This window comes from Giraffa tippelskirchi, chromosome 1 (assembly GCF_054371585.1).
Source record: "Giraffa tippelskirchi isolate mGirTip1 chromosome 1, T2T-mGirTip1v1.2.pri, whole genome shotgun sequence".
Classification (NCBI taxonomy): domain Eukaryota; kingdom Metazoa; phylum Chordata; class Mammalia; order Artiodactyla; family Giraffidae; genus Giraffa; species Giraffa tippelskirchi.
In genome coordinates, this window is record NC_137275.1 from 22,035,459 (window position 1) to 22,058,533 (window position 23,075).

At 36.6% G+C, this 23,075-nt stretch overlaps 2 long non-coding RNA genes across 2 annotated transcripts in view; both read right to left on the bottom strand.

Moving 5' to 3' along the window:
• Positions 1-23,075, bottom strand: part of LOC145543239 (uncharacterized) — a 153,437-nt gene that overhangs the window by 110,466 nt on the left and 19,896 nt on the right. The gene's annotated exons all lie outside the window — the stretch shown is intronic.
• LOC145543240 (uncharacterized) lies at positions 2,754-8,395 on the bottom strand. Its single transcript, XR_014080572.1, has 2 exons — positions 6,734-8,395; positions 2,754-5,777 (listed from the first exon to the last, which is right to left on the bottom strand). It is a non-coding gene; the product is annotated as an uncharacterized LOC145543240 (long non-coding RNA).

Here is a 23,075-nt window from a genome sequence, read left to right on the forward strand (position 1 = left end):
AAGGAGAGATTCTGAAGAAAATAATAGAAATGTAGTTTTATTATCACTATAGATCCATACTTTCTACAGTAAATAAAGGCCTAGATACCACTAGATTCAGGGTAGTATATCTGATTGCCTTACACATTTATTCTTGAGGTTATTTTCATCCCTCCCAACCTCCCTTACTCTCTTCCTTCCTTCTTCTCCTCTAGTTCTTCCCACTGAATGAAAACAGAAAAAGCATATTTACCACTGACTTATGTAATTTATTTCCAATATGTTCTTCCTCCATTGGTAACATTTATTCTTAAAGAGAGAAGGACAGAGACAAAACAAAAGATTCAAAAGCAAACAAAAAACAGATCTCATTCCTGCCACTTCCTTTTTGGGAATGTTGGGGAGCAAAGCCTATATCCTTTTCAAGGTCATTCAATGTTTGTTATCCTTGGCTTGCAGCATGATAGCCTCCTGCTCCCTGGTGCTTTTTTAAGTTTAAATTAGTTTCCAATAAAGATGCTCAAGCACCTTGCAGGAGGAAAGCATTGTTTTTAATACACTTGTAACTAATGCTTCTGGTCCTTGGGGAGTTTCAGAGGACCTCAAAGGCGATAGTTCTCTACCCGGGAGCAAAGAAGCCATTACAGCTTGTACTGGAAGATTTAATAGGTGTCATAATTTATCATGTAAACTGAAAAGTGTTTCTTAATTAAGTGCGTACGTTAATGAATTTTTTAATTTGATCCCTGTAAGTACCTTGCTATACTAATTGCAATATTCTACACATTAGTCATCCGCTGTTGCCCTTGGCTATTTTCTACCCTGAGAGGAAGAGAAAGAGAGCTTTTCAGTTAAAGTTCATTTAACTCTTTCCACCCAACAAATTAAATTTAGTCTTACTCACACAGAAGTGACAGCTGTGGTTCAATTTCACTGAACTTTCAGAGTTCTTATATGTAGGGGCTAGTTTAAATTCTGTTATTTTTCAAATAACAGGAAGCTGGGGTCACTGCTCAGGAACCGAGGCCTTGCCCTTTCCCAGGGGGGCGCTCTCTTTGGTTCTCCCAAGTTTGAAGAGGTGATAAGAGCCTAGATGAATAGAGAGGCCATATTTTCTTCTGCTTTGCTATGAGTCCTCTACAGTGTAATTAATGAAGGGCTGGAATTTGTACAGTACTTCCCAAACTCAGAAAAATTGAGGTGAAAAAAAAATTGGGGCATATATACTCAATTAGATATTTATCAATGATAAATGAAGCATTACTTGTAATAATAAGAAAAGTTCTTATGATATAATGTGAAGCCCAAAAGCACAATATAACATTATGGTTCAATATTATTACAACTATGAAAAACAAGAAATATTTATAGGGAAAGCTATTTGGCAGATAACATGCTTCATCATTAGAGTGATTGTCTTCTGGTGATATGGTTATGGCTAATTTATGTTCAAATTTATCAATAAGTTAACAGAAAACCCCAAGTTACAGGTATTATTAAAGAAAGATTAAAAACAACAAACCTCCAGTAATTGACTTTTCTCTTTAAGTGAAACTACTTGTTTATTCAGGAGGAAATAACCATATTGTAAGAAATTTTGTTTGGTTTTCATGAATTTAGAGACACACTTTTCTCTTTTCTGTGACATCTATGATAGCTGATTTACATTGCTGGGCTTCATAAGACTATCAACACATTAACAACATGAATAAAATTATCATTTAATTGACAAAGGTATCAATGCCTTAGAGTTTATGCATCTATAGTTGACAAAGAACTCTTGCACTCCAGAGACCTCAGCTTGAATCCTTGCTCATATATGTTTAGTAATGGGATTTTTATAAAAGGTATTTAAATTGGAGCTCTGGTAATATGTTAAGTGAACAAAACTGCCGGATGAAATGCACAATGCTGAATTAAATTTGAATTTCAGATAAACAGCAAATAATTTTTAATGTAAGTATGTTGCATTATTTCCTAAATTTAGCAACCCTACAAATGAAGAAATTAGAATAAACTAGACATCTTTGTTTAATTTCTATGTTACTAATCCAGGATTTTACTATTCAGGGGTTGGGACCCAGTTACCTAAAAATAAAAAATTCTTACTCCAAGTGATTGCCCTTAAGGACTGAGAAATCTAGGATTAGGAAATTACCCTTCTAGAACAGTAACACTCATACTTTAATGCGTCTGAAAATCAATCACTTTAGGATCTTGCTTCAGTGTAAATTCCCATTTGTGAGGTAGGGCTGGGAGTTGTGAGATTCTACATTTCTTTTAAGCTCCAGGGTGTTGCTGATACTGCTAGTCCTTAAACCAAATCTCAAGCAGCAAGAGAGTTTAGATGATTTCTGATGTTTCTTTTAGGCTTCATATTTGCTGATTCTATGATTCTTTTTTTTACATGTATTACATAATTTTAAAATTTCATTTTCAAGCAAGTGATAAATTTTCTATAATATAATTCTTACTTAGTGGATTGGAACACAGATAATTAAGTATGGTATCATAACATCAGGCTTCTCAGGTGGTGCTACTGGTAAAGAATTTGCCTGCCAATACGAGAGCCATAAGACACACAGGTTTGATTCCTGGGTCAGGAAGATCCCCTGGAGAAGGGCATGGCAACCCACTCCAGTATTCTTGCCTGGAGAACCCCCAGTGACAAGAGAACCTGGTGGGCTACAGTCCATGAGGCTGCAAAGAGTCAGACATGACTGAAGTGACTTAGCATGCACACACATATGCATCATAATGTCAGATTTGCATTATTTTTCTTTCTTGACAAGAATGGTCAGTTGTTAACAATATTAAGTCCATCAGAAACTTCAGAACTATATACTACTGTCACTTAAGAGATTTGTTTCTTATCCATTTGTTCATTTAATGAGTACTTATTGAATCTCTATATGTGTTAGCACTGTTAATTGACAAGAGAAACCCTTTACAGAATTCTACAAGCTTATTTAAGTTGGGAACTGGTTTGTATTTCTGACCTTGTAATCCCATCACTCTTTCCCATCATCTTGATGGTCATCCTGCTCCCTCCTCAGAGCCTTTGTATGGGAACTGGATCTTTTTATGGTTGGCTCCTTCTCATCACTGAAATCTCAGGTCATAATGTCAGTTCTTTATAGAGGGTTTCTCCGACTTTTCTACCAAAAGTTGATCCCATACCCCTCATTACTTGTTTCTTGATATTAACATGTTTTATGATCCGAGATTCTCCTATTAACTTATTTATGCAGTATGTATTTATGAATCCGTGTACGCTTGTACGTATTATTTCCTGTATCTCACCCTGCTAGCATGTGACAGAAGCAGTGACCTTGCGTGCTCTGTACATGTGATACCTCACAAATACCTGTGGATGCGACGAGTTCCTTTTCTTTAACATAAGCCCAAATCAACTGAAATTTACATTTATGTAAATATAAATAAAATCTTCAATAACAAAAAGGCAATTTTTGTGAGAGTTTTGTTCCCTTACACAAATCAATCTGGAACAATCAGTAAACATCTAATTCATTGCCTTACATTGGGAATTTGAATACATATTATTATTAGGACCACATACAAATATAATTTATATTACATTGGCCTTCCATATTTCTAATGCCTTTCTAATTATCTTCTGTGATACTTTTCCTAAATATTTCTAGACAGTGAGAAAATTTCAATGTAAGCTAACATAGAGGTAAAAATGTTTTTCTTTATACCAAAACAACTGGAATTAGATGTGGTAGAAGAGAAGAATAGAGAGAGAAAGAGCAAGGGACAACAGAGAGAGATAAAGACAGTAGTCCAACATCATGGGGACAACTCTCTTTTTAAATGGCAAGAATGAAAAAGTATAAAAAGCAGTCTCAATAAGTGCAGTAAAGCAATGCATGGCCTACTTTTCATTTGGGAGTTTGCTCAACATTTACATATATGTTTTATAGAATGTAAAAAGTCACCTTATGCTTTTTTATGTAATACTTTTGGACATTAATGAGTATTTCTGGAGATAAGGCTATGGGTTTCATAATTAACTGACTAGACTAGAAGATTCCCTCATTATAATTTATGCTGTAATATATGACAGTTGGACTTCTAATTTACTCCCACTATCACTTAATCAGAGTCTCAAATCCTGACCAGCAAGCTCCAGAAGCTATTGGCCTAATTATTGACCAGGCCACCAAGACTCACAAGTGAATTAGCCAGCATACTCTGGAAAGCTGAAACCTCCATTATCAGTGTCTTCCAACTGTGCTCTGAATACATTATTGATTCCTTTCACTGGAAGTTCTCCTGACAAGCTTATGTGTGCAATTAAGTGGATTACATGGAACATGTTAAATAGCCTAAGAACTTCTTAGGCTGGAAAGTCTTTGAGCATCAGCACTGATTCACTCACTCAACTCACCCATTCACAGTCAGAACATAGGAAATTAACAACAACCCATACAACATCCTGTACTTCGTGGGAGAGAAGCATTTCATGTGGGTGGCTAGCTCTTGCTTTGAGAAAAATTCAAACAGTTTTGCCTATAACTGTCTGCCATAATAGATGAAAAATAGTCTGATGCTATTGTCTATTGTACTAGAATATATGAAAAAAAGCATGCACCAACTTAATCCTTACTATTTTTGTTTTCATTTTAAAGGTTTATATGAATCGGGTATTTGATATTCAGCATAGTGCCTCCTCAAAAATCTTTTTTCTCTCTGCTTTCTAAATAGTGTAATAAATACTTTCACCCATTTCTGTAGATAATCACACAGTATGTATCAGTAGACCAAAGTAATTAGGCAATATCAACAGTAGAAATAAATGAGGAGAGCCTTAGTTGAGAGTTCAGATATGATACTGTTGAAAGTTTTATTCTCAGACCCTCTTATATGTACCAAAAAGCAACCAACTAATTGATCAATCAGTTCAGTTCAGTCACTCAGTCGTGTCTGACTCTTTGCAACCCCATGAACCGCAGCATGCCAGGCCTCCCTGTCCATCACCAACTCCCTGAGTCTACCCAAACCCATGTCCATTGAGTCTGTGATGCCATTCAGCCATCTCACCCTCTGTTGTCCCCTTCTCCTCCTGCCCTCAATCTTTCCCAGCATCAGGGTCTTTTCCCATGAGTCAGCTCTTCGCATCAGGTGGCCAAAGTATTGGAGTTTCAGCTTCAACATCAGTTCTTCCACATTAAATTAAAATGAAAATAACAGCCTGACCTGTGTGGTTAATTAACCCCCTACACACCACCCACACACACACATGGGTAACAATAGGTCTTAATTAAGACCTATTAAATATAGTCAAGTTCAAGGATTATGTGAAGAAAACCTCACTGATAAACGTACGTACGTCTTTAACAGGATCTATATAAAATATAAGATTTTTCAGCATTCTTAGGAACAATAACAGTGTTGAGGAAGATAGAACTTTGATGCATACCCTAAGCTGCTGTTGTTATTAAATGTAAATATAAGGCAGAAAAGAAGCCATTTAGAATACAATAAAGTAGCTATTAGTGCTATTCACTGCTACTCTTTTTACAAGTTTTGGTGAAAGAGTAAAAAGCATAGTAACTGGCTGACTTGACACTCCTTAGAAAAAAAAAAAAAGAAGCCCCGATAGCAATCTTATAACTTCCTTTTAGTTTACCTTTAGTTATAAGTGAACTAGCATGATGTGTGATGAAAAACCAAGAAGATATTAGAATGAGAAATAATAACAGTCTTTTGTTGTTCTTTTTTAGTCTCAAAGTCATGACTGACTCTTTTAAGAGTAGTACAGTCCCCATGGACTGTAGCCCACCAGGCTCCTCTGTCCATGGGATCCTCCAGGAGTGGGTTGCCATGCTCTCCTCCAGCGGATCTTCCCAACTCGGAGATCGAACCCAGGGCTCTTACAAGTCCTGCATTGGCAGGTGGGTTCCTCACCAGTAGCACCACCTGGGAAGCCCCCATCCCTTTGAAATGTAATCATAAAGAAAGATAGGGCTCCTATCTGTCATCATTGTGGGAGATCAGAAATGTATAAGTACTAACTAGCAAGCATAGATGACCTAAACACTTTGACCAACCCCCCCCCCCAATATTCTCCAGGACTTTTCCATTAGCTTACCCCCAGACTTATAAACTTTTCTGCTTTTTGTTTCAAAGGAGTTGAGTTCAATCTCTCTCTTCTATTGAGATATTTTTGACCCAGTGCAATCATCATGGTCTTCAATAAAGTCATCCTTGCCTTTTTAACTGCATGCAGTGTCATTTTTCTTTAAAAGTACCCTGAAGAACATCTTTCAAACTTAACATTTTGCAGAAGGGTGATAAAATCAGATTTTAAGGCTCTGAGTAAAACCGGTTTGACTTAATTAGTGTAAAATATATTTCATAAAATTAGAACAAAATATTTCACTCCTGAAAGATATTTCCATGTATAAAATTTAAAAACTCAGGATAGCACAATCAAAAAATGTAGTTGAGAGCAAGATGTCCCGAGAAAATTTGACATTATGGGATTCTTTGCATAAATTTTCAAACACACTCAGGAATCTGATTTTCTGCAAAGCTGCAACAAAGGATACCTGCTGAACTTTATTAATAAGGATTTTACTTACCAAAATATTAATATTTACTATTCAGTATTAGTAAATATCCTATCTAGAAATTATTTTCTCTTCTTTACTTCTCATTGACCAAAAAACTCAGTACTTTCACTTTGTGCCTATGTTACTCTGCTTTTGTTTTATATTCCCCTTACATTGTAGCACTATAATCAAAATCCTTTAAGTATACCAATACCACATGGATAATATAGCCACTTCTAGCATATTGCTCCCAATACATTTATACCCAACTTTCCAAATGGAGATAATATAAAAGCTCCAAAATTTGTGGTACAGAAAAAATTCTCATATTTATTTCTCATATGCAAAACTTCCTGGCTTTCTTGGGGACTTTGACATGAAATTAACAATTGAGTCATATTTGCTGTGGTGCCAACAGAAGAACAGGTTAGAACTGCCATCAAGGGAAGAATTCCACTACATGCCAAGTAGTTAGAAATCCTTACTTTGCCGTGTGGAAGTGAAATTTTCCCTTTGCTTGCTATAAATAAAGGGTCCAAGTTTATTTTAGACATTAGTGGGTATTCATGGTCCTTCTTCATGGACCTCAATTTCACTGTTTCAATTTTTAGCCAGAGGAAGCTCCGACCACTTCCTTCTGTTGCCAAGAATTGAGAGATGGATCAAGTCTCAATTTTCCCCTAGCAAACATTTTCAGAATGCATACATTTCTTTCTCCTACCTTTTACAATTATTAGGGAACAAGGGAGGATTATCTGTGCTGCTTCCATTAGCTTTTGAATCCCCAAAGTTCTCATTGTGGAGACTTGATAAAGGGTACTCATCTCTAATGTAGATCCAGTCACATTCCTGCTGTGAAGCCACAAACTGACAGACCTAAACATTACCCCCACACACCACACACACCTCGTGCCATCCTTTCTTTATTGTCAAACTGATCTCTGCTCTCTAAATGGAGGAGCAAGAGGAGGGGAGCTATAAACAGAAACGGATATTAGGAAAGTCACTAGCCAGGTGGGGTGAAGCTATACTTTTTGTTTCAATTAAAAGAAAGAGATCAAGGTTCTAACTACACAAGGACTGAAGGGATCTCAATATACCCTGAATCTATAAATATTTAAGCAGATTTCCTCCTCCCTGACTCCTCAATAACATATGCCCATGTCTCCTCTAGCTCATAGGAGCCGATTCCTTCCCATGGCTTCAGAGCACCCGAAGTCTCTGTGTGGTGATTAGTAGACTCCGTGCAGTCCTGGGCCTGACTCCAATCACTTTCTCCTTGAAAATTGCTGAACCTTGATGCGGTAGCACAGCGCCAAGCAGGCCTTGTCACTGGGGCTTAGTCCTCATTACAGCCCGGAGACTTCAGGAGACTGTTTGAGAGGCTGGAACATCTTCCTTGCGGGTGGCTAATTTGTGTTTCCCCAGGGCTTCTGCTCTGTGAATACTTAAGGGTAATCATCACTAGCTAACTGCATGGGGAGTGTAGCTAAGCAATTTTACCAAGTCAACTGACAACAGCTTGAAGTAATATTAGCCCTGTTACGTGAAGACAAGTGCTCTCCACCCAACGAAGACAGAGACTGGCACCACTCAATAAATCACTGCAGCATCCCTGAAAGCTTAGCATCAGTTCGAAGCCATTAATTTCAGCGAGGTCTTCTGACAGGATATTTTGAGAGCAGGAAAGCATGCATTGAAGGTATGCTCTTTCTTGAGCTAACTTACAAACAGCAAATTATCCTAGTTACCAACCTAGCAACCCATTTAAGTACAAGGGTAATCAAATAAATCTTTTCACAGTTTTTCATCAAAGTGTCTTATCACTCAGGATATGAAAAATAATTTTCTTCTAAATATGGATATAGTGCAAATATCATCATAGAATTATTAAAGTTTCAGAAACAGGTATCTGAACACTTAGATAGGACTAGATACACACAAAATTTCCCTGTTGGCCAAACACCAGATAATGTTACCAAAATTGCCATTTGATTACAAAACAAGTTCATCCAAAAAACTGAATGAGAAATGTAGCAGGAAAAAAACTTTTAGAAATTATATTAAGAACGTGGTTAAGAATGAGAGTGGTATTACAAAGGCAATGACCAATCAGAATCTTGCATTTCAGTAGTACCTTTTGTTTTACAAATAATGTTTTCTGTCAACAGGTACTCTTATAGTACCACGATATAAAACTTCTCAGGTATTATCATAGTAGATATATTTTTCCCAAGAGGTCCCATGATGATCTTCTTTATAAAATAGCTAGCTTTTATTTTACAAAACTTTTGAAGAGAGCAAACATTTTCTATAACATGAAATGGTTGATAATTTTGGTGGAGAATTAGAGGTTTGTAAAGAAATCAGAGAAAAACTATACCATATGACCCAGCAATCCCACCTCTGGGCATATATCTGGAGAAAACCATAATTCAAAAAGATACCCGCACCTCCAATGTTCTATGTCCCAATAGTTGCAATGCTGCAACTATTTATAACAGCCAAGACATGGAAGTAACCTAAACATCCATCAACAGAAGTAACGAGAATGGATAAAGAAGATGTGATGTATACACAAACACACACACACACACAAAATGGACTATTACTAAGCCATAAAAAAGACATGGAAACAATCTAAATGTCTATCAACAGAGGAATGGATAATGTATATACATACATTGTATACACACAAACACACACACACATACACACACATACACACACACATACACACAATAGACTATTAGCCATAAAAAAAGAATGAAACAATGCTATTTGCAGCAACATGGCTGGACCTACAGATTATCATACTGAGTGAAGTCAGACAGAGAAAGATAAATATCATTTGATATCGCTTAGATACGGAATCTATTAAAAATGATACAAATGACCTTAAGTAAAAAACAGAAACAGATTTCCAGATCTTGAAATTAAACTTATGGTAACCAAAGGGAAAACATGGCAGAAAGTGACTAACTGGGTGATTGGGATTGGCATATGCACACTGTGTGTGTGTGTGTATGTGTGTGTGTGTGTATGTGTTCTCAGTTGCTCAGTCATGTCTGATTCTTTGCAACTTTGTGGAGTGTAACCTGCCAGGCTCCTCTGTCCATGCAATTGTCCAAGCAAGAATACTGGAGTGGGTTGCCATTAGGGGATCTTCCCAACCCAGAGACCAAACTCACATCTCCTGTGTCTCCTGCATTGCAGGCAGATTCTTTACCACTGAGCTACCAGGGAAGCCCCTTATGCACAATACTATGTATAAAACAGATAACTAATAAGGACTTAGACAGTGTAACACATGGAACTCTAATCAGTATTCTGTAATAATCTATGGGGAGGGAGAGTCTGGGAAAGAATGGATATGTGTGTATGTGTCTGAGTGTCTGATTCACTTTGCTGTACACCTGAAACACAACACTGTAAGTCACTGTAAGTTGACTATTCTCCAATAAAAATTTTAAGAAACAAAACAAGAGACACAAGATCCAAATTAATCAATCAATCAATCGATCCATTTTTAAAAAGGATAAGAGATGCTACCTTCAGAGACACAAAAAGCACAAAGTACATGTCAAAATAACTTGCAACTGTTTTCATTTCAGGAAAGGTATGATGAACCTGTAGCTATTTTTTAAAGTGATTTAGGATATTCCAATTAATGGAAAAAATGATTTAAAAATAAAACATCTTTGAAATAGTAGGTTTTGAAATTAAAAATGCTATCAGTTTCAAATGCCAAATAAAAATAAATAAGATGTTAGCATTCCAAGGAGTCTAAGAGCAGAAGAAACCTTGACTTTAGTTCCAAACTTTATAATATGAATGCAACGAAGCAGGGTTGGAACAAAGGTGAAGTAATTAGCCAAATCTAAGCAATATATAATAACTGAAGGGTGAAAGCAGTATGACTTTGAAAGTGATACAGCATGAACACAGTACTGAGATGACTAAGCAGCTTTGATGAACTTAAGATATCCATAAGTAAGATAAAATTAAGTTTTATGTTAAATCATATGATATCTCAAGTTTATAGATTAAGTCATCTTAAGATCACAAAATTCTTGAATACATACTTCTCAAAAAATCATTTTCCCAATTAAATGGTGGTTCCAAATACATTGTATGTAAATTAAAATAGCAAAATAAAATTTAAATATAAGCACATTCTTGTTATTCTAATAAAATGTATTTAAAAATATTCTTTAATCTGTTATCTGTCTTTCATATTTTTTTCTTTTCAGAAGAAAAAACAGTTTTGAAGTTGTCATTTGTTCTTGTATTTTTGTAAAGATTTCCTACAATGTTTTGTTTACTATAAAGCAATTTTAAACTAAGATAAATTCAAATTTGGAAATTAGTATCCACACACCTTGACTCCCTGGCCATTTGAGTGTTCAAGAAGCTTCCAATACAATTGTTTACCTCTCGGATCTCTGCCATCATCACCAATAATGCAGAATGGGTACAATGTGTGTTAGACAAGTGCAGGCCCCTGCAATTAATGCTTTTGCTCTACCTAGATATTTTGTAAACTTGCCTATCTTTTCAGTAATATGTGACTTCCATAAAAATAGTGATAGCATCTTAGACTTCTTTAAATTCACTACAAATCTTCATCACTATTAAATTCACAAGATGAAAATGACTAAGTATGTATAATGCTCACTCATTTTTCTTCTTAATTTTTGCTTAAATTCCATTAAATTTTCCACTAATTTGATGGTGTTAGAACTTTCATTTTAGGCAGATGAGTTTACACAGATATATTTGCTGAAGATGCATTTTATAACTAGGCAAGGTGGACTGAGATATGTGATAAAAAAATCAATAAAACTCAAAAATATCAATTTAATTGATAGTTTTATATAGCAACTATTATTTTATTGCAGGATCAGTTGCTTGTTTCATTACATATTACCAAATAAGCTAAGGATACACTGATTTCATTAAAAACTTATGTCTTAAAAGATTTCCTTCTTTAGTATTTCAAATATTTAGTTTAAAAATTGAATACTTTTCAGGAATAAACTATGTATTCACAAGTATAAATATTTAATAGCTTTTCTTTTTTGCTCTGATTTCCAGAAACTCCAGAAATTTTCTTTTAATCACAGATGAAAGACTTGGCTTCACTTTTAATAGAAACTGTTGTCTTATAAGAAACAAATTATTTTCAACTGTGAATTTCACATAAGTTTAATTTTTTCACTCTATTTTGAGTGAACAGATGATAATTTGGTAGCAGATTTTACCCAAAAAGCAGTAATTTAAGTGCATTTCACCTCTTTTAAGATTTTAAATTTCTAGAATTTTTATCCCAATTATAAATTCCTTATGTATCCACAACTGAATTTTTGTTTGAAGCAAGACAATGTCTTATCCTTTAGCCATATATTTCCATTTTGCTGGGACAGTCCCAGATTATACTGTACTATCTAGGCATCCAGCCAGGTTAGTATTTTTCCTGAATTTTTTATTTTCAAAAATAAGTAGTTATTAATAGATGCATAAAATGAAGCAAGATGGTTTATAATTCCAGCTCTTGCCATGACAGTTTGTGAGAGGCATGTTCAGCAACACTATCATTAAATTTAAAAGGTATACAGTAGTAACTAGAATCTCCACCGTTTTCTACATGCAATATAGCAAAGAGCTCCCTTTCAAGGACAATATACTGACTACTCACAGAAAAAGAGTTTAAGTTGTAACTCTAACATCAGGGACAGCTAATGCCTTCTGATCTTGGATGGTAGTGGGAAAAGTGTTTGACACAGCTGCAACAGATATATGTTCACTTAGCATTCTATCCAGTTGTTCTGTGGCCCAGGTCTCAACCTGAAAGAAGCAGAAAGCTATCAGGTCATAAGTAGATCAAGTCAGGGGAAAGGTACTGGTTTCTCGTGTATGCAACTGGCCTGTGACTACCATGTGTAGAGCAAATAAAGGTTGAGTAAGATGGTTGTTGAGAGTATAGAGTTGTGCAGCCCAACAGAGTTGCTAGCCATGATTATTTAAATTTAAATTAATTAAAATTAAGTTAAAAAAACAGTTTCCCAATCACTTAGCCCCATCTCAAGTGCCACATCTAGCTAACAACCTACAGTCTTGGTCAATGTGGTACAGAACATTTCCATCACTGCCGAAATTTCTATAGAACATGGATATAATATATATCCTTTTGCTACAGTAGTTTGGTGATTACTGTAAGTTTAAATCTACAAACATTCTTTTTGGCAAGCATTTACATTCCATATCAAACTCCAGCAGTCATGGACTCAAAAAACCCAGAATTCATTGTAATGAAAAATTAGAACTATATCTTTTACTAAGGAAGGCTGATAAGGAACATGTAAGTTTCACACACACACAAAATGTTGACATTTGTCATTCACCTGGGAACATAAGACGTCCCTGGTGGCTCAGATAGTAAAGTGTTTGCCTACAATGCGGAAGACCCGGGTTCAATCCCTGGGTTGCGAAGATCTCCTGGAGAAGGAAATGGCCAGTACTCTTGCCTGGAAAATCCCATGGATGGAGGAGCCTGGTAGGCTACAGTCCATGGGGTCACAAAGAGTCGGACACGACTGAGCAATTTCACTTTCTTTCTTTCTTTTCTTAGGAACACAGCAATGTCACTGAAAACCATAAGAAACAAATCTTGTGAATGGCTGTCTATTTCTTCAAAATAACCTATAGGAATCTATATATAAATTTAAGGAAAATAATGATATTCCACTAACTGATCTATGAATTGGATACTTCCCTCCATTTATTTGGAAATCAACAGAGATTGCTGTAGAACTTACATTGTTATATACACACTGCCTTCAACCTTTTCTTTACTGGACGACGTAAACCCTTAAGGGCAATAACCCATAACTACAGCACAATGAATAGTTCACAGTTCACACTTAATTAGCACAATCTTCTGGGTTGAACTCCAAACTTTGCCACTTATTAGCTGTATCTCTTTGGGCAAATTACTTAAACTTTCTGTGTTCTGGTTTTAATATTTGTAAAATGGGGATTATAAAAACATCATAAAGGTGTTTTGAGGGTTAAATGAGTAATCTACATGAAGCTTTTAGACTACTGTCTGACACAGAATAAGCCCACAGCATAAGAGAGTTGTTATTCTTGCTAGTACTTTTATCATAAGAATAGTAATTACTAAATACTTAATCCTTCTTTCAGTTTACAGGTGTGGCAACATTTTAACCATCCTAGAGATCTTTATCGCAGGAATCTTTAAAAAAATTGCTAAAAGAGGTATTTCTTAACACTGATGTGATAACAGCTTTAGATCTCTTTTCATTAAGTCTTCATTTCTTAAAAGTGACAAAGAAACTGTTTTCAAAAGCTCTCTCAGTACTTCACTTTGAAAAAGATGAAGATTATCATTTAAAATCACAATTCACACTTGACTGCTCTTCAGTCATCACTAACATAAAATCCTTCCTTTGATGTATTAAATGCATTTTGCTAGAACCATACATCAGATCCAGCTGGATAAGAAATATTTCCTCTCTTAAGTCATATGCCCTTAATGAGGCCCATTCAGCTTGAGATAAAATAATATCTATGTTAATAAAGACTAATAGATGCAAAAACATTGGAAAGAAATGACGAACATCTGAAAAGTTGCCAAAACCAAAAATCCTGCCTTAAGTAAAGAGAAACCAGTGAATTTGTAAACACAGAAGTTGTCAACATTACTCCATACTGCTTTGTAAATTGTAAAACGCCTGTGAGGAAGTTGTGCCAAAAGCAAGCATTTCAAAGTAACAGTTTACATTGTGTCTCTCCATGCATTGACTGTATTTACTGTATCATGCAAGTAAGTATCCCAGAAATACCAGTGGGCTAGATTCTCCCAGCTGTACCTCTCCCTATGTGAAAGAGCTTATATTTTTTTCTTGTCAGGGTACTTTATGGAGAACGTTGTAAAAAATGACCATCCAAGTGAGCTGAATGACAGCACGTCTATAAATGGATGCATGATGGAACTAAAGAATTTTCCAAAGAATTTGCAGAAAAAAAGGAAATAATTTAGAATATTGCTTAAAAGGGGGGCAGAGCTCTAAATATTTACTTGTTTTGTAGATGCGTTAGAATTCCTTTTATCAGATTTATTTATTGTAGGCAATTCCACCAAGATATATCTAATGTACATTTCCCTACGGGTTTTAATCTCAGTGTCTTATCTTTAATGTGCTTAGTGGAAAGAAGAATCACATAGGTTATCTGAACTTGAATAAGTCCCTAGAACTTCTCTGATCCTCTGTTAATTCATTTTTGCAATAAGAATGATAATGCTTCCCTTAGCATCTTCATAAAGAAATCATCAGCTTGGGCCAAGAAGTGCAGGTATGGGAAAAGTAAGAATGCAGATGCAGAAACTCATAATAATGAGTTTTCTCCCAAATATAAGAGGAAAAATCAAGAATAAATATCTTTTAATAGGCAAATTTTAAAATTACTCATTCATTTTTCTAAAATTTATTCTGAAATTTAAAAAAAAGTTTACTAGAAACTACTGTGTAAGTGTTAGTCACTCAGACATGTCCGACTCTTTGCAACCCCATGAACTGTAGCCCACCAGGCCACTCTGTCCATGGAATTCTCCAGGCAAGAAGACTGGACTAGGTTGCCATTCCCTTCTCCAAGGGATCTTTCTAACCCAGGGATCGAACCTGGGTCTCCCGCATTGCAGGCAGATTCTTTACCGTCTGAGCTACCAGGGAAGCCCCATACAGAATCTACTAATGGTATCTATATTTTCAGATACCCCAAAGCATAAACTTTGGGGTTTATAACATGTTAAGTGACTACTTATATTGTAGAAATGTATTTTTAATTCATTTATACAGTAAATATTAGTTAAATACCTTTGGAGAGCCACTTTAATTAGATGACTAAGAACGTGGGCTCTGAAACCAGATTGCCCAAGTTCCAATATAAGCTCCCCCTACCTACTGTGTGATCCTGACTGAACAAATTATATAACCTCTCTGTGTCTCAGTTTCTTCATCTATAAAATGCGGATAATAACAGTACTTGCCTCAATAATAACACTTACCTCAAAATTATTACACTATTATATATATATTTTATAATACAGGAAAAGGAAGAGTTAAGAATGACTCAGAACTTTCTGACCGAGTGATTCTAGCCATGATTGTGCTAAAAAATGAAGAAAGAGCATCAGGTTTAGAAAGAATATAAATCTTTGGATGCTATGCTAAGTCGCTTCAGTCATGTCCGACTCTTAGCGACCCCATGGACTGCAGTCTACCAGGCTCCTCCGTCCATGGGATTTTCCAGGCAAGAGTACTGGAGTGGGGTGCCATTGCCTTCTCCAAATCTTTGGATATATTGAACCTAAAAGTAGATCATACTGATATGAAAGTACAACAAGGAGGCAGTTATATTATGCTTGACCTTGGACAAGATCTGGGTTGTAGTTACAGTTTTGTATGCATATGAATATCAATTAGAAACCCTGAAACTGGAGAAAATCACCCAGTAAATACATTGTATGACATGAGCAGTGAGGACAGATAAAACCTCAAGCATGGATAGATGAGGAAATACTCAAGAAAGAGGGGGAAAAAAATCATCTGAGAAATCAGAAAATGTAATGTGCTGGAAACCAGGGATAGGAAACTCTCAAAAGGAGTAAGCAATTAACAAGACTGAATGCTCCAGAGAGATAAAATAATACAGACTGGGGAGTATGAGTGGATTTGTGAATTAAGACATCATTGTTGATCTTTCCAAGAGCATTTTCAGAAGACCAGTTAAAGGAGAAAATAAAGAGTAAAATGAAAAGATTAAAATAGTAAAACAGTAAGACTACTTGTGGGTTGGATTTCAAGGAAAAGGGGGAAGTTTAAAACAGTAGTAACAAAAGGTGGCACAGGAATGAAGGGACTGCTTTTTTTCATTTTAGGTTGAGAGAGGATTAAATTTTTTAGAGGTTGAAGTGGTGGTGGTAAAAATTTAGTGATACTTTGAAGATATCTAAACTATATTAAATACACTAAATGCTAGGCACTGCACCAAGTGTTTACATGTAGGATTTTAGTTAATGCTTACAAAAATTCTATGAATAGTTATTTTTGCAGAGAACGATGCTAAGAGTGATAAAGATGAAAAGAAACTGGTAATGGTTACATAATCAGTAAGAGTAAAGGTAGAATCAGAGTCTAGCTGGCCAAATTTAAAAGTTCCTGTTCACTACTCTGTAATATCTTTTTTTGGGCTCCAAAATCACAGCAGATGGTGATTGCAGCTATGAAATTAAACGACGCTTACTCCTTGGAAGGAAAGTTATGACCAACCTAGATAGCGTATTTAAAAGCAGAGACATTACTTTGCCAACAAATGTACATCTAGTCAAGGCTATGGTGTTTCCAGTGGTCATGTATGGATGTGAGAGTTGGACTATAAAGAAAGCTGAGTGCCGAAGAATTGATGCTTTTGAACTGAGGTGTTGGAGAAGACTCTTGAGAGTCCCTTGGACTGCAAGGAGATCAACCAGTCCATCCTAAAGGAGATCAGTCCTGGGTGTTCACTGGAAGGTCTGATGTTGAAGCTGAAACTGCAATACCTTGGCCACCTGATGCGAAGAGCTGACTCATTGGAAAAGACCCTGATGCTAGGAAAGATTGAGGGCAGGAGGAGAAGGGGACGATAGAGGATGAGATGGTTGGATGGTATCACTGACTCAATGGACATGGGTTTGGGTGGACTCAGGGAGTTGGTGATGGACAGGGAAGCCTGGCGTGCTGCAGTTCACGGGTCACAAAGAGTCGCACACGACTGACAGACTAAACTGAACTGAACTGACTAGACAGATCTTTGTTGGCAAAGTAATGTCTCTGCTTTTTAATATGCTGTCTAGGTAATAACCTACAATGGAAAATAATTTCAAAAATAATATGTGTATATATAAAACTGAATCACTTTGCTATGCACTGAAAACATGTAAGTTAACTACACTTCAATAAAATACATACATTGAGGAAAAAAACTCATGGCCTTAAAAGTGAGTATGAATCAGCATGGCTGTATGATTTCTACCAGTATGATTTCTGAGTGGGTATAAAGCAGAGGCATCTCCTGCATTGCAGGCGAATTCTTTACCACTGAGCCACTGGGGAAGCCCCAACAGACTGGTTCCAAATTGGGAAAGGAGCACGTCAAGGCTGTATACTGTCAACCTATTTATTTAACTTATATGCAGCGTACATCATGAGAAATGCTGGGCTGGATGAAGCACAATCTGCAATCAAAATTGCTGGGAGAACTATTAATAACCTCAGATATGCAGATGACACCACCCTTATGGCAGAAAGTGAAGAAAAACTAAAAAGCTTCTTGATGAAGGTGAAAGATGAGAGTGGAAAAGTTGGCTTAAAACTCAACATTCAGAAAACTAAGGTCATGGCATCATTTCCCATCAGTTCATGGCAAATAGGTAGGGAAACAATGGAAACAGTGAGAGACTTTATTTTTTTTGACTCCCAAATCACTGTAAATGGTGACTGCGCCAAGGAATTAAAAGACGCCTGCTCCTTGGAAGAAAAGCTATGACCAAGCTAGACAGCATATTAAAAAGCAGAGACATTACATTGCCAACAAAGGTCCGTCTAGTCAAGGCTATGGTTTTTCCAGTAGTCATGTATGGATGTGAGAGTTGGACTATAAAAGAAGCTGAGTGCCGGAAGAATTGATGCTTTTGAACTGTGGAGAAGACTCTTGAGAATCCCTTGGGCTGTAAGGAGATCCAACCAGTTCATCCTAAAGGAAATCAGTCCTGAATGTTCATTGGAAGGACTGATGCTGAAGCTGAAACTCCAATACTTTGGCAACCTGATGGGAAGAACTGACTCATTGGAAGAGACCCTGATGCTGGGAAAGATTGAAGGAGAGAGGAGAAGGGGATGACAGAGGATGAGATGGTTGGATGGCATCACCGACTCTATGGACATGAGCTTGAGTAAGCTCCAGGAGTTGGTGATGGACATAGAAGCCTGGTGTGCTGCAGTCCATGGGGTCACAAAGAGTCAGACACGACTGAACGACTGAACTGAACTGATAAAGCAGAGGTGGGCAAAATTTTCCTGTGATTAGCCAAATAGTAAAGACAGGGCCTCGGTGGGTTATCTGGTCTCTTTTACAGTTACTCAACTCTGCTTTTGTATGTGGAGTCAACCATAGACAACTTGCCAATTTAAAATCATGGTTGTGTTAAAATAAAGCTTTATCTGTAGAGATCTATTTAAGAATTGAAGATTCCTTATTCACAGCTTTGCCTTTGATTCACTGGGCCTTTCCTAATATACAGGCTTATAGTTTAAAGCCTTGTCTTGCCATACCCTGCTCATTCACAAATTTTGTGTACTTGTAAATAATGATCATGATGATGATCACAATAATCATAATTTCTGTGGTTTCCTTTTTTATAACCAGATTCAATGATAGATACATCAGGGCTATTTAATCCCCGTTACTCTGCTTTGATATGTCTTTCTGAAAACAGTTACATCTCTTCCAGCTCTCTGCACATATTCTCTCTCACTGACACCAGTGGCCCCCAAGCGGCCCTCACCAGAATCCTAGCTCCCTTCAGTAAGCTTCCACCTCTGCACTATGGAAATGGTACCTTTTTGAGCTTTCTCTTTCACCCTGGGGATGGTAGCAATTTCTTGTTTTTGCCAATGTCTGAACTTTTCTCACCATCCTCTGTTAGGTTTTGTGCTCGTCCATCACATGTCATTAATTATTTATATTAAATTCAATGTGTTTTAGGGCTTCTCTGGTGGCTCAGATTGTAAAGAATCTGCCTGCAATGCAGGAGACCTGGGATTGATCCCTGGGTCGGGAAGATCCCCTGGAGAAGGGGATGGCAACCCAGTCCAGTATTCTTGCCAGGAGAATCCCATGGACAGAGGAGCCTGGTGGGCTACAGTCCATGAGGTCACAAAGAGCAGGACACGACTGAGCGATTAACACTGTCAATGTATTTTAAATATCTACTGTGGCTCTGTTTTCTTAACTGAGGCCAGATTGATACAGCCAGTCAAAGTATAGTGTAGATTATCAGTCATAAGATTCAGGCTGGAGAAGAAAGAGAGAAACAAAAGGAGGTCTGTTTGACTTTGAGAACATACAGAAATCACAGTAATTACAATCTTCATGGGGTCAAATAATGGAGCCATTAAGAATAAAGGACAGGTGAGCTGTTGACAACAGAAAGTTTCAGTAAGAAAGCGAGATAGCTGAGGTTTTGTTTCACAATGATGAAATGTAATTTAACATTTTCTATCAAACTTATTTAAGGAAATTTTGAAGTGAGGAAACTAACTCAAGCAGTTAGAACAAATAAAATAAAACTGCTTCTTTGCAAAGTCAATTTTAAATGAACACTAAAATTACTTTCTGGCTTTATCAATTGCCATTTAAAACATATTGAAAAGGAAGCTGCTACCTGCTCTTACCAGATGTTCTGCAAATATTCAGCATCACTTGATATGTATTAAGTCACTATGTAAAAACAGCACTGGATCTCAAACATATTTCTCTTGCCAATTTTTTTAATTGAAAACAAATTTTGTCTATCAAGATTACTCTGATTATTTTTAATTAGCTTTCTTAAGGTTGAACAATTTTCTATTTTGTTTTAAAACTTCTATAGCGTATCACTTGCTGTTGTTCGGTTGCTAAGTCGTGTACTACTCTTTGCGACGCCATGGACTGCAGCACGCCAGGCTTCCCTGTCCTTCACCATCTCCCAGAGTATGTTCAAACTCCTGTTCATTGAACCAGTGATGCCATCCAATCATCTTGTCCTCTGTTGTCCTCTTCTCCTCTTGCCTGCAACCTTTCGTAGCATCAGGGTCATTTCCAATGAGTCGGTTCTTCGCATCAGGTAGCCAAAGTATTAGAGCTTCAGTTTCAGCATCAGTCCTTAGATACTGCTAATAGATTCTAAAATCAGAACTGCAGATCTGATTTTTCTCATTCTTTAACAGAAAGGTCTATTAGCAGTTTCACACTGATTGACAGGTCCTACAGTCACATCAGTTATTTAGTTAAAAGAGAGAATTTCACTTCTGAGTTTACTGAAATATTTACCAAGCTGCATTTTATTAATTTATCTTTATTGGCCTCTCCACAGTATTAGACAAAGTAGATGATCTGCTTTTCACTGAGCTTTCAGAATACCACACTCTCTTGGTTTTTCCCCTAACTTTTAAAATTCACATTCTACTTCCTTCTCTTGTCCCAAACCTATCCATATTAGAGCCCCAAGGTTCAGTCTTTGCATCATTTCTCTCCCTCATCTCCATTCATTCTCTAGAAGATCTCACTTAGTTTCAAGACTTGATATACCATCTGTGCACCTCTTAACAGGCCAAAGCACATTTTTCATCCTATGCCTCCCTTCTGAGCATCGAACTTGTAAACCCAGCTGCCTATTTTCATGTCTAACTAATACCTGAAAGTCAACATGTCTAGAATGAAGCTCCCATAACTGCTTACCTGAAGTCTACCCTTCCTCTCTTGATGACAACTCCACCCTTCCAGTTTCTCAGCCCCAAATTCTAAGTCATCTTTGATTCCTCCCTTTTCCCTCATAGTTCACATCTAATCCATTAACATATCCTACCAGCTCCACCTTCAAAATGCATCCAAAGTTCAACCACATCCTATCACCTCAACCAAGGTGAGTTTTTTTTTTTAATTTTATTGAAGTGTAATTGATTTACAATGTTTTGTTAATTTCAGCAAAGTGACTGTTTATATATATATATGTATGTATATATATATATATATATGAGTTTTTCCCTCATATTATATATCACCTTCAGTGAACTTACAATTTGCCTTTTATGTTTACTGTTATTCAAAATTGTCTGTTTTGTTTCCTGACATATTTCAAATGCCTGTGGTAGGCTCATAGTCTATACATGTTAGTGGAAGGAAAAGATTTATTTCAAGATCTACAAAATTGACCATGCAGAAAAGGGGGTAAAATAATAGAAAAGATCTATTAACTTAGAATATGCATTCAAAATCTCATGTACCTTTTGATATTCAGATGAGACAAGATGGCAATTTCTCTGAACCCCAGACAAAGCATTCCCATCTGGGTGTGTGTGTGCTCAGTTGCTCAGTCATGTCCCACTCTTGGCGACCCCATGAACTGTAGCCCACCGGGCTCCTCTGTTCCTGGGATTTTTCAGGCAAGAATACTGGAGTGGGTTGCCATTTCCTCCTCCAGGAGATCTTCCTGACCCACATTGGCAGGCGGATTCCTTACCACTGTACCACCTGGGAAGCTTGAGAATTCTCATCTACACAATCATAAAATGAAATACATCTTCCCTCAAAAACGGAGTCAAAAAGAAAAAAAAAAAAAGCTTGTTTTTTATTGGCTTTGTTGTACAGAATGGTAAAGATAATGGAAAAATTATAGAAAAGATAGCAAGATTATAAATATGAATTGGGAATAATGCCAGTATTATGAGTTTTCTTAAATACAACTATTCACTAGATAAACTTATTGATCCTTAATGATATGCAAGCCACAATATTAAAAACTACATGAAATAAAGACTACAGGCCCTGATCTTAAAAACTGCTGAGTATATAAATAGTTGCTCATATAGATGGAAAACTTCTAAGTGTCCAGAGACCAATATTAAGAAGAGGAGAGAATAACTTGGGAGACTTCAAGGAGAATTTAAGCAAGGCTTTACACAGTGTTTAGAATTTAGAAATGCACAGATTGTGGGGTGGGAGGGGGGAATGGATCTTCCAGGCAAAGAAGAAAAGAAATATTTTGGAAGAAATCACAAGAAGGAAATAAAGTACGTCTTGTCTGGGCAGTCGTGGGTAGATTTATATAACAGTCATTAACCATAAATATAAATATGTGAATCTGCCTTCATTAATTTGAAGGACCATTTTGAATCACTTTATAATGTTCTATGTTTTAGCACACTGCCAAGCTTGAGCTTTTCTCGCCTCAGATTCCCTCCCTCCCTTCCTACTGTTTTGTATGTAATGCAGGACAGAGCCCAGCAAGCTGTAATTTCCAGGCTCCTGTCCAGGGTTGTCCATTAAGGGGCACTGGCAGAAAAATGGAGAGTAAGAAGAAGGGAGGAAACCGAGTATTCTTCCCTCTCTCTCTGTCTTGAGCACTGTCTCTGGCAGCACCCATTCTTCTTTGGGGGCGTCATTGTTTCCAGGCTGTATGTGGTTCCAGCTTCCATCAGCCCATTCCTGTCTCTGCCGGTATTCCTTCTTCCATTTGTTCTTCTATCCTAGGCTTATACAGAGCTTCCTACTTTTTCTTTTTTTGAAAAAAAATTACATGTTCATTTTAAAAAATTTTATCAATCATATAGTTGATGCAAACATTATACATTACAGGTGTACAATACAGTCACTCACAACTTTTAAAGTTATGTTCCATTTACAGTTATAAAA